Source organism: Ornithodoros turicata, chromosome 6 (genome assembly GCF_037126465.1).
Source record: "Ornithodoros turicata isolate Travis chromosome 6, ASM3712646v1, whole genome shotgun sequence".
Lineage (NCBI taxonomy): Eukaryota > Metazoa > Arthropoda > Arachnida > Ixodida > Argasidae > Ornithodoros > Ornithodoros turicata.
The window spans coordinates 4,267,397-4,280,604 of NC_088206.1; the positions used below are offsets into that span (position 1 = coordinate 4,267,397).

General features: G+C 46.8%; 1 protein-coding gene across 4 annotated transcripts in view; it reads right to left on the bottom strand.

Moving 5' to 3' along the window:
• The window catches only part of LOC135398863 (probable 3',5'-cyclic phosphodiesterase pde-5), a 130,698-nt gene that overhangs the window by 111,483 nt on the left and 6,007 nt on the right, over positions 1–13,208 (bottom strand). The gene's annotated exons all lie outside the window — the stretch shown is intronic.

Here is a 13,208-nt window from a genome sequence, read left to right on the forward strand (position 1 = left end):
ATGTTTGTCTTATGCGCACTCTGAGTGAGAATATATTCAACCTCATCGAACGGTTCAATCGATATTTTTAAACAGCGTCGTATTTTACGGCACCTGTCATCTATCTCTTATCGACTTTTACGGGTGAGTTCCCGTTTCCTAGAACCTCCCGGTCCTAAGCGACAATTCGCTGCCGTTTTATGTAATCTCATATCGTAATAAACTCGATAACGAAAGTAATCCCGCTCGGTGACTCATGCGCACGGTAAAGAACGCTACAGAAACAGGAGACGGATACGACCAGCGGCATGGCCGGGCGAGTTACAGCGTCCCACTCGTTAGCGGTATAGCCAAGGTCGTGGGTTCGAATCCTACCACCAGCTGTGCTGTCTGAGGTATATTCCCCGGGGGTTTCGGAAGATTTTCCCGGACGAACGTCGGCACAGTTTCCCCCGAAGTCGGCCCAGGACGCACACTAACAACCCACTCCTTGTCTCCCACTCCTTCTTCCTGTCCTCTCTCTCTCCACGTCTGTGCGCCGTTCATAGCCTTGGTTGCTTCGCGGCGCTAACATGAAACTAAAAATTTAAAAAAAAGAAAAAGACAGACACGGACAGCGTTTTTGTGTCAGGTGACAGGTGTCGTGACAGGTCCGTTCTGAACGCTGTCTGTGTCCGTCCCTGTCTCTGTACGTTCTGCACCGCGTTCATGGCTAACCAGCACGCTCTCCACCTTCTTGTATACATCTTGTGTATCTAGAATAAATTACGATGTAACTATATACGAGTTTATCGTAACAGACATGCGCAAAAAAGAGCAACGGAAACAGTCCTATAAGATAACTTATATATTGTCCGTAAGTCGAGCAATAATGTCGTATCAATTTCTACATCGATTACGCTCACAATAACGCGCTTCTATATTTTTTATATCCTGAAAGCGAAACACCTGCTCAAGGCCGGCTCAACCCGAACTGCGCGTTTCCCAGTTACCCACCCGACGGTACCAGACAGTCGCGTTACAACTGCTCGAAATTTAAAAATGAACAAAAATCGATATCAACGAACGCAGCTCCCTTCGGCGTACCAAGCATGACACTCGGCAGCTCTTCGTCAGTTTTCACGTTCCCTCAAGTTGGCTCTCCCACATACACACTTACTCCGCAGTGAAGTACCCTTTACGGGTCACGCTTGTGCCGCGGAGGGACCCTCGCGCGCTTAACTATAATGAATGCGACGGTAATTAAAACGGGCCGAGAGAAGTTTTCACATTAAACAACCACAGCTGTTCTCCCGGTCCGGAGTCCATCTGCCGGGATGAGATGGAGGTTAATTATACAGCCCCACGCTGCTCGGCTCAAGTGCTTTGATGGAAAACAATATTATTACGGGAACCTCGTCTCGCGCGCATTATTAGGACAGCCCCCCTCGTTACTAGTGCAATGAAGTTTTAAAAAGAAAGAAAAGAGGGCGCTGATTGACTGATTACGCGGAACATAATCGTGTACCAGAATGTACTATTGTTACTGTTGAAACCATGCTGAAGATTGAAAAGCGTTTGGTAGAGGTGATGTGTCTCGTTCCTTACACAAACAATACGTACCTTCAACCAGGAAAATGTTAAACACGATTTAGGATGACCTAGCTCCAATAACCCCTTCGACGAATGGTAAAGAGCATACGTACAGGTCCACACCAGCACCGTATCTAAGGTAATATCACGTCTTTTCAAATGACTCAGAACCTGTTCGAACCGGTTCAGAGCGCAAGGCAACCCGCAGCACACACTTCAAATCACCGTACAAGGTTGCAGAGAACACCATCCAGCGTAAGCGACGTACCGCTGCGAAAATAACGCCCTCACACTGCTTATAAACCAAAAGCAGACGACGAATTTACGCAGAAAGACAACTTAAAGCACAGATGCACAGCAGACGACTAATACGTAAAGCAGACGACACCAGTAAGCTCGCAGACGACTGCTGGCCGAAACAGACGACTATGCACTCACAGCAGACGACAAAATGAAACAGGCGAGGACGATAAGGGTGCGTCACTCCCGTAATACACCCTCTATCTAAAGCAACGCGTGTCGAACCACTCTACAGGCAGTCATTATCCATTTCCACTTCCTGTACTTCGGTCTCGCATTACCCTCGCCCCGATTAACTGCGTATTTTCTTGCGACGTTTTCTATTGGTGGGTATACTGGAGCCGCGTGTCCCGATTGGTGGACAGCATGTCGGGATAGCGTGACGTATGATAGGTGTTATTCTGAGTGACGGGAATGACACTCGGTTGGTTGACAAGAAAGAAAATGTTCGTGTTCGCTTTCGTAAGAATAGTCCGGTAGAAGAATATTCTGTTTCCTTTTCTAGTCGAAGGACTTCTTCTAGAGGTCATATTTCTGTCGTACAGTGGGTTCTCCGGAGGGTGAGAAGGAAGTAGTAGTTGGAAAGTAAGAGAAGGATAAAAGAAATATGTGTGGTGTCTTGGGGGAAGCTAAGAAATACATCCCAAGCAGCGCAATGTACTGAAATTCGAGTGCAATAGGGGTGGACGGGTAGGTGGAAGGCCTTGAACAGACTCTTGAAACTAAAAATCATTGATAAGACACATACCGTCCACCCCTACTGCACTCGACTTTCAGTACATTGTGCTGCTTGGGATAGTGCTTCAGTTATAACGCTTCGCAAGCTAGAGATTAGAGCAAGGGTTCAATCTTATCGTTGTTTTTTCTCTTATCAGTACGTAAAGGATGCGTGGGAAAATTTTATTATCAATAGTTGCGTTGATCCAGATATCGATCTTGTCGCTGTACTACCTCACGCGGGTTTAGCTAAAGCAATCAAATGATAAAAAGATAAAAACACTGAAACTACTGTAGGGTACAAGGTTGCATGCAGTGCGCTGCATTTCATCAGCAGTCCATGCGTGAAAACAATCTGTCAGTATGCATTCAGGAGATGGTGCACTCGAGGACGAAACAAAGTGCTGCGCCATCTCGTTTTGACTTAAGGAAAGTGATAGACAAGTCTACTAGTGCACTTAAACAATGTCTCTGGTGGTTTCGCTGTAGATTAAGTAGATTAATTGTTCGTGCGTGGCCTTTCCCCAGGCAACTATAGTCTGTATGGAAGAGGCATTCGATTCGATTTGCAATTCGAATACCGAGAAAGAGAGAGAGATACATGATGACGGTGATACCGAAATTCGTATTCGAGTTCGGAATTCGTGTCGGACATACAGGGTGTCCCAGAAAACGTGTCATTGAATTATAATAAAAAAACTACGCCACCTAGAATCATGCGGTCAGCAGCATTTGTTCTTATTGGGTTTTTGCCACCTCCTAATGTGAATGTCATGTACACCAAGTTTAACTATGTAAATACTTGCGAACTGAACTCGGAAATTTGCCAAGTAAAGGTCACTTTTTTACTCCACCAATATGAAGAGCGTGCCGAATTCACTCATATTCATGATAATTCACAGTGATACTCACGAGCTATCCCATCGGAAAAAATAGCCGAATATCATGCTTTTCGAAGCACCGCACCATAGCGCGCGATGACTTTTTGAGCGCAATCGCTCGCAGTGCGACGAAAGGAGGTTCCGAAGCCAGCCCACAGAGTGATAGTAGAAAAAGTAACAGTTCCTAAAATTGGGAGAGGGAAAGTATTATCCCAGCGAAAGTCGGACGTGATAAGCCGTGCCTGTTTTATCTCTTTCTGCGATGTCGGTGAGGGCTGGGTTTCCAACCTCCTTTCGTCGGACTGACAAAGATTGCGCTGAAAAATTCATCGTGCGCTATTCGGTGCGACCTCCGTAGAGCATGATGTTCGGCTATTTTTTCCGATGAGATAGCTTCTGAATATTCCTGTCAATTGTCATTAATTTGACTAAATTAGACACGCTCTTCACATTGGTGGGGTAAAAAAGTGACCTTGACTAGGCAAATTTCCGACTTAAGCTCGCAAAAATTTACATAATTAAATTTACGTTACACGACATTCACAAGAGGAGGTGGCAAAAACCCACTAAGAACAAATGCAATTGACCGCATGACTCTAGGTGGTGTAGTTTTTTAAATATAATTCAATGACACGTTTTCTGGGACACCCTGTATAAGTATTCGCTTCGATATCCGATAAATTAGAATATTCGCACGGCGCTAATAAATAGTGCTCCTTTCTTGACACATCGTGCCCTATTCAAGTCACGCAAGGTTTTGTAGCTTGACATACCAGTTTAATTCAATGTATTTTCATTTGCGCGCGTATAATATGCAGATAGAACTGCGAGGACGAAGCGTGAAATCCAGTTACCCTACCCTGTGACATATACATTTATTCTGATGCACTTACTCCCGAGAAAGACATGGTTGCGGCAATGCATCTAGCCCATATAAGGACTAACAGTTGCTTTTTCTTCTTCTTCTTCTTCTTAAAGTGTGCGAAGAAGTAGTGCGCAATGTCCATTTCGATGCAAGTATATACGCTTTGCACACCATGCTCAAGAAAGCTTCTAGACCACATCTGAACTGCTAGGCCCAGCCATAACTGCACGATACGCCGAACGCGTAACGCGCAGCTCACAGATCATCATCTAATCTTCCATTACCTCGGAGTCGCCTTCGTCGTCGCAATTCCATTTCAACTGTGCCCTCGTCATTTATTTATTCCACCAAAAGTACAGCGGGGAAAGCCTCATAACGTCAGGCGCGTGTTGACATCTGAGTAAGTCCTTTTAGAGGCTGCATACGGAACCTTCCTCCTTAAGATGATGCGATGACCCAAAAGGGAAGGAATTTCTCTCATCATAAAATCGTTACTGCGTTGGCGAAGACTTTAAAAAGCAATCACGTCACCGTATGGAACTACTTAGACTTGACATAAATAAGAAACACATCTTAGTTCGAAGCTAGGGAATTGGACTGCACCGGCCGCACTTGTGGAGTCCCAAGCCTTACGCTAATGAATCAAATGGAGATTAACGGTGGTCTTGAGTTACGGAAATCAAGTACGAGAAAGTTTCGGTAGAACCTGGAAATCTATTTGAAAGGGTCACTCGAGTGTGTTGAGTGATTTGTTCCATAAGACTTCCAATGTAGTTTATGTGCAAGAGCCTGAGTTTGGGAACAAACAGAAGGACGACAACAACAACACGAGACTCAGAAAGACTCAAAATTTATGCAGGTCGATGTAGTTGTAAAAATCATGCAGAGCAGGGCGTTGCGACGTTCGACGCACACGTTATGGTAGGAATATTATAGGTGGTCACAAATATTTTCCGAGCAATTAATAAGCTTATCAGTGAAACCATATTTTTCATTATTCGAGTTCTGCATCGTGTCTCTTGCGAATGTTATTTTATTTAAAAAGAGGAAACGCCGATGGCGAAGAGAACAATCCTAACCCAACCCAACATAACCTAACCTTATTATACAACCTAACGTAACCTAATTGTCTAATTTAGCCTAGCACCAAATGTATCCAACAACACTGAAACTTGCTCCGTGATAACGACCCCCCAAACGCGCAACTAAAATAACCTTGGCCTCAGCAAGGTCGCCGCGATGACTTTTCTAAATCTGTCGTCGCTCCAAAAGTGGCGAAACGCCTTCCGGCCACGTGACATCCGGTTCATCTTCGAAGTGGGAACGATCCACTGTCACGCCATCTAGCGGTTCAGCGGCGCATAAACGGCTGTACACTTAACGGCGTAAGTTTTGAAACGAGCGAAACTTTTGACTCCTTTATTAGGCTTATACTCGCCAAACAGGTCGTTGATCCTTGCCATTATGTTCTATACTGTTTCTTAATAGTGCCCTTCGTTAATAGGTTCAACAGATTCAAGCGTGGCAACACAACATTAACCCTACTAGCCACAATTAAAATGGCACACATGGCGCGCACGCAGGGAGGACTGCTCCTTGTAAGCTGTCGCTGCTGTTTCAGCTATAGGACTATATACCCCGTGGTAGTCGTAGATACCTGCTTCCCAAGTTAAGTCCATTCTGATATTAAAGGGGTTGCGGCACTTCGATACATGGGTTTCATTACATCATGCACGTGTTCTTCGTGCGCCATCAGAGTATTAAGGAAAAAAAAAAAAAAAGAACTGCTTTTTTTAGGTGTCGCACTGGGCGAGATACAAAGCATTTGAACACGCATCAGCGTCACGCTCGGACGTCGCAGTGTCGAGATCTACGGCCATTGCAATTGGTAGTCGGAAACACGTGACCTTTCTCGCGCTGCCTCACTGGTGGACACCCCTGTGCAGGATGTCATAGCCGGATGAGTATGGGTACTCGCAGAGAAGTCGGCCCAGGACGCACATTCCCCCAGAGCGCTAGTCGTGGCAACGGCGAGCTCTTTCATTAGCACCGCCACTCACAGTGTGACCAGACAGAGTGGTTAGCGTACTGGCCATGCCACGTCGGCGGTCAGGAGGAAATACAAATTCTTGTTAGAGAGGATTGAGTGCGCGAAAAAAAAATACAAAAGAAGGCGATGTACAGTAGGAGTGTTACCGGAGACAAACCAGTAACACTCCTACTGTACTGTTTGGGACACGGTTGTCTAACATCTCCTGCCCGTGGCCGAGCAGTCCCCTATCGGCGATGTCGCGCACGAAGGAACTATACCAATACAGTCTCCGAGGTAAGGCCACGCAGCGCCACCTGTCGGGAGAGAGTACCATCGCATACTCGGCGTCGTCTGCTAGGGAGCAGTTGAGCGCGGCCTCCCCTCGGGAAGAGTATTGGTACAGTTCCTTCGTGCGCGACATCGCCGATAGGGGATCGCTCCGCCACGGGCTGGAGATTTTAAACAACCGTGTCCTCAACAGTACATCGCCTTCTTTTGTATTGTATTTTTTTAGCGCCCTCAATCCTCTCTAACAAGAATTTGTATTTCCTCCTCACCACCTTCGCTGTCCCCTTTCTCTGATGTACATTAGTATAAATATCTGTACCAAGTGTTCAATGTATCGCACCTGATGAAGGACGGACTCCGTCCGAAAGCTTGTTTCGAATAAATTATTATAAATTATTAATTAATTAATAATTACATATTTCTTTCTTTCTCTCGCTTTACTCCCGTCTAGCCTCTACCTTCCCCTTTTTACCTTACTCAAATCTTCTGATGCGTCCTTTACAACTCCGCTAGGTGATCGTCTGCTATTTTATTGGCACACCTCACATCGTAAACAGGTTCCGAGTGGGTTTCGGGGTCATGCCGATTAAGCTTAGAACTATAGGCCCAACTCGGAACGGTCTATAAGTATTCCCTGTAAGTAAAACCATCGCCCGCCGAGTTTAAGGGTCGTGCTAAAGAGGCGTGTGTGCGTAAACGAAACTTTTCTCGTAAACAGAACAGGGTTTTATTACCTGTAAGCTTTAAAAACACGTCTGAGACGATCTCCTCTTCCTAGATGTCCTGCGAACTAGGACGATTACAGGGCTGTCGGGACAAGCCATTTACATTTAGACTGCACAATGATACACTCTTAAAAATGAACTTCACCGCATAGCACGCTCCTAGCCAACCATTATCTCGAATGATATCGTTATCTGCCCTGATTTGTTGAAAACACGGGGCGTACGCCTTTTCTGTGACAATTATGAACAGCATAAGTGTCACAGAAATGGCGTACGCCCCCCGTTTTCAACAAATCAGGGCAGATAACGATATCATTCAAGATAATGGTTGGCTAGGAGCGTGCTGTGAGGTGAAGTTCATTTTTAAGAGTGTAGGAGATGGCATGGTAGCGGGCGTGTTTTTGTTTTTCTCTATCTCTCTTTTCAGATTGTCAGCCCAATCAATACATTATCATAACGTTTAAGGACATGGTATCATTCCACGCATCTGATTGGTCGGCTTCACTCGGAAGTTGCCATTCTCTGTCCCATCTGTTTTGTCTCAACGGAAAAGAAAAGGACACTAAACGCGTCTATAGTTAGAGGTCACAATACGAAGTGGGGCCACGCCAAAACTGTAATGGCCCTGCCTATTTTATGTCGTCTGCTGCTTAGAGCATCGGCTCCTACATAATATATTGCGTAAACGTCGCGACGTGCACTGGTTTGTCAATTTTGCGCAGCAGAGGGCGCCGCGAAGGAGACAACGGAGGGTTCGCACTTTGTATTATGCTACCAGATCGAACGCGTCCTCAACAGGGTTCCAACCCGTAACCTTGGCGTGGGTAGATGATGGAACTGCATTTACGTGCACCTGCTACTTCGCACCAGACTTTTCTTTTTCTTTTTTTTCTTTTAATCGCAACAAAGCGTTACAGAAAAGTTAGCGAAAGGTCAGCAAGTACGGGCGGCGCGATTCGAACCCACTCCTCTGCTTTGTCATCAGTGTCCGTTCAGCCTCCGCATCAATTTACGAGGCAGTTATATAGAACCAAACCCAAAGGAAACCAAACGAATTCAAACCCAATGCAAATGTCCTGCTGGTCTCTGATTAGTAAAGTGCCGCGTCAGAACTGTTGAGCAGCACTGTAGCGTGCGTTTCTCAACATTCTCTGTACAACAAAAAAAAAAGAAAAAAAGGAGAAGAAGAAGAAAAAAGAAAGGAGGAGCTACGGTCTCTATTCTTGTCCGCGAGCTAGTGAAAAAGAGTCCCCAGGTGCAACAGAAGCAGCTAATCAAACGACAAATCCGTCACGAGGGAAGCGTGCGGAGCTTCCATCACGCCATTGGTGAGTGCATAGTGCACGCCATTGCGAGTGGATGAATCAACGAAAAACGGTGGGAAAATTTAGCACAATGGGGAGAGGATTAATGACGTTACGAACTTATGGTAGCAGGTCGCTTAGTGTCGAGGGAACACTCTATTGAAAATAAGGTGAAGAATCTATTACCGTAATTTCACACGTATAAGCCGCACTGCAGATAAGCCGCAGGACGCGTCTTTAGGACCGTTTTGAAATTTTTCTGGCAGATAAGCCGCACTCGCAGATAAGCTGCGGGCAATACGAGACGACTGATTTGTGCGACAAAGGAGACCATAGAGAAGGCCATAAACCCTGTGGTCCATACTCCGGGGTCGGCATAGTGTGCAACAAAGAAGGTCGGTTCTAGAGTTCTACCAAGATCGGACTGTGCAATTGCTTGGCGTTTTTCATGGCTTGATGGGTCAGTGGTCTTCCAGAAGACGTGAATCACTGTCACCACTTTCGTTAAAGCTGCTTGGGGGAATGCACCAGGAAGACCAATCTATTCGAATGTGGACCCATCCCTGTTACGCACTGTTCGTGCATCGGGAGGCTAGTGCCGTTTCAGAGACACTGTCGGCCCTTTCGTTAAAACCGGCATATGGGGAAGATACCAGAAAAAAAAAAATAGTCATGAGAGAAGCCGCACCGGTGGATAAGCCGCAGAGCGCTCGTGAGAAAAAAAATCGCGCATAAACCACGGCTAATACGCGTGAAATTACGGTAAATGAAGGTCCCTCTGTTTAAAAAAAAGAAAGAAAAAGGAAGGAAACGTCTTGTAGAGGAGGTGGTGTCCCTCTACATGAGTCCTGACCGGCGATGATGGAATGTCCCAGCGGGCAGATGGTCGTGGCCTCACGCTAGGACGGTGCCGGCAGAACTGCCGTGCCAGCGCCGTAGCGCGTGGCAGCAGAGGCGCGTCGTCGTCGTCTTCCACGGGCCGCCACATCACTCCCCCCCTCAGACGCGGAGCGGTGCATGCGGTTGAGGTCCGCGTCGATACCATGAAGAGGAGAATGAGGACGACGACGACGCGCCTCTGCTGCCACGGTCTAACTTGTATGCCCAACCGTCTCGAGAGTATCGCGAATTCCATTGCAGCCTGTACGCAAGCAGCGTTTCACCTTCGGAGCTCTTGCACACAGGATGCCTCGCGGGCACAAAACTGCACGGTCTCTCGTCTTTAACCGTGTCATGTGATCACGTCAATGTTTATGCGCTGCGTTCGGGTGTATTACCCCACCTGTACACCCCTGCCGATGATGGGAAGTACTCGAAGTACCAAGTACTCAAGTACTACTCAAGGTACATTTCAACTTGCGTACTTTTGTACTGTGCCTTAAGTACTCTTCTGTGGTACTTTTCTTTCAAGTACTCAAGTGCCCAATTGGCAGTATAAGCGCAAAGCTTGGTCGCAAAATTATTTCTTTCGGTTCATATTAATGCGTCTTCTATTCTAACTAGCCCTTGGCAAAACTGCTAGCTAAAAGCTTTCTAAAGATAGCAGTCGAAACATAATTACCTCACATTTTATCACTACCAAGTGTTGAAACGTCCAGCGATACGATCTAAATTTGTAATGTACTTGATGAGTAGTAGATGGAATGTTGATAGTGAAGAAGACAGGCAAAGCGTCAAGTGTCACCCCAAAACAGCCAGTTTCGCAGGCGTAGTACCTTCAGGGAGTGTTTCGAATGTGGTAGTGATGTTATGTGATAAAGAAAAAAAAAGGGATGTGAGTTTCGACAAAGTCGAACTGGCTACCCCAGTACACTTACACACAGAAAGTACAAACAGATGATCAGATGATGGAAAAACGAAGAGATGATGTCCAGAGAAGAACAGAAATGATAATGTAGTTCAACATGTATTCAAAAGTTTCGACCAAGTGAGAGTAAAACGTCGGAATCACTGGGGGCACACACAGGACACATCACACATTCAGCGTGTCATAGAATGTCCATGTGGTAGTGGGGAGCACAGGATGGCTGACTGCCCCCCGAAAACGGCGAGCAGGTACAGGTAGATGACCCGGGCTGAGCGCTCCAGGATCACGATCCCAGCCTCCAGTTCCAGACTTGCGTTCCCTCTGTGATAAATGGGCTCAATTACCACCCTGCGTATGTTGTCGACCGAAAGATGGCGCCGCAATCAAGGAGGTGAACAGTCCCGTTATACCCTTCTGCAAAGGGGACGCTAAAGCCGGCGTGGTAAGCGAGCCGGTTACCACTTTTTCAAAACTTTTTTTCTAAGAGAGTGGAAGAACGTCCTTACGCAGTCTGGAGAGGTCAACTTCTCTTCAGCTGGAGGGCAGCCCGAAGAAGCGATAAACGAAGAAGAAGAAGAAAGGTGGTGGTGGTGATGGTGAAAGGGCTTGCCGTTGTCGGCCTCACGTATGTGGGCAACGTCACGACTGACGCCCTGGGGAAATGTGCGTCCTGGGCCGACTTCTAGGGGAACTGTGCCGACATATGTCTGAAAGCGTCTCAGGAAAACCCAGGAAAAACCCCAGACAGCGCAGCCGGCACCGGGATTCGAACCCGGGTACCTCCCAGTCTCGTGCCTAAGAAGAAAGCCTAACGAGGAAGGGGCCAATCTCCCCTGTGTGGCCCACTGATCAGTGGTGTGGTCACGTGCCTGTGGCTAACGGCCATTCTCCATAGGAAGAAGAAGAAGAGACCCGATGCGCTCGTTCAGGCCTATAGTTATGGTGAGCTCACCATAGTATAGTTTCCAGCCCGGTTTACATCGATGGTCCAGCCTGAGAAACCTTCTTCGAAACCGCTCTGGACCACGGAAAGACTTCATATCTCTACTATATTCGAGTATGACGCCGCCTCTTTGCTATGAGTTTGAAGACCAACAGAGAGATGGCGAACATCAATATGCCTATACCCCGGTCCATCAGCACGGATGATCGGTACAAGTTATTTAAACTGTGCCTGGCAATTCATCGGTCGGGTCTGGAAAGTCAGATGACGAGAAAAGTTGGTGAGGAAGGCGCGCACGAAGGCACAGCTGATACTATGGAGATTAAACCTAAAGTTCCGTGCGGCAACTTTCCGATACCGGAGGGTGGCCAAGTCATTGTAACCCCATCACAGTACACAGAGTTTGCGTCTGGTGTGGATAGTAATCCTAGAGCAGAGATTGAAATTGAAACTGCATGTCTATGCGACAATGACATAGCGAGAAGAAAACAGCGGAACAACTCTTGGGATGGATTATTTTCAGAAGCAGGCATCTAGCGCTAATGGAATCTGGTATACTTTGTGCTGCGCTTAAAGTACTAACGACGCAAGGTACCTGTGGTACTTTGACCATCGCTGCTCCTGTGTGCCGGTAGCCCAAAACAATCTAATCTGAGATGATACCTGCGGCGTGTGGACATGTACATGTGTGGATATCGTGAGGCACATGACAAACTCAGCATCAAGAGCAGACACTGCCCCAATGGTTTTGTCAACATTTTGTCGGTACACCGGACAACACGGCGAGCTCCCATGTATCAATACACAATTAACACGTTGGTCTTGGCTTGGCTTGGCCAATAACTTTCGATCTTTGAGAACACTTTCTCTGCACTATCTCTGTCGAAATCTTACGATGTACTTCAGTTGTCCCTATATGTCCTATAGGCTGATACTTCACCAGACCCTGGTTATGAGGCACGATCGCGTACGAGAGAAACTAACATGACATCCGCATTGCATAAAGTGCATGGCATGAAGGGAGGCCTCTTATGCCACGAGAACCAACTGAAAACCAACATACTGCACAGTGCACGTTTGAGTTTACGACCCATGAGAAAGTAGGCCGTGTTTAACGTCATCCTTTCAGGCTGAGATTGGCTTTTCGCGACTCCAGGGAGACAGAGAGAGAGAGTGAAAGGGGGGAGAGAGAAAGTGAAAGGAGAGTGAAAGGGGACCATTCGTGCCCAGCGCCAAAGTGGGCATAAGCACGCTTGACCGCGCTCTTAACACTGCGGACCCTTTGCAAAATGACTGTTTTTGGGCGATGAAAGATGAAAGTCACTGAAAAGGTTAGCCAGCTGTAGGGATCGAACCCACATCTTCTGGATTGCCGGTCCAGGGCTCTACCAATTGAGCTAAGCTAACACGCCTCTCCAGTGACTTTCGGGGTGCGTCATGTGAAGGGACGATAAACCAGCCACTCACTCTCACTCACCCTCCTTTCACTCTTACATTTTTGCTCACTCATACACACATTCATACGACGGAAATCGACGCAAGCGGCACCTGTTGAACAAGAGATAAACTGATGTCCTGAGGCTGGAACAACATAGATGTTACATAGTTTGTATCTGTCCCTTCTATGTTGTTCCAGCCTCAGAACATCAGTTAATCTCTTGTTTTTGGGCGCCATGCTCAGGAGAAGCAAAGAAATGCTGGCACGCGTGCCCCGAAGTGTAAATCTAAACTTGCTGGGGTTTTACAGCGCTCCGTCGCCATAGTAACTCGTATTAAATCACCAACAATTACTATA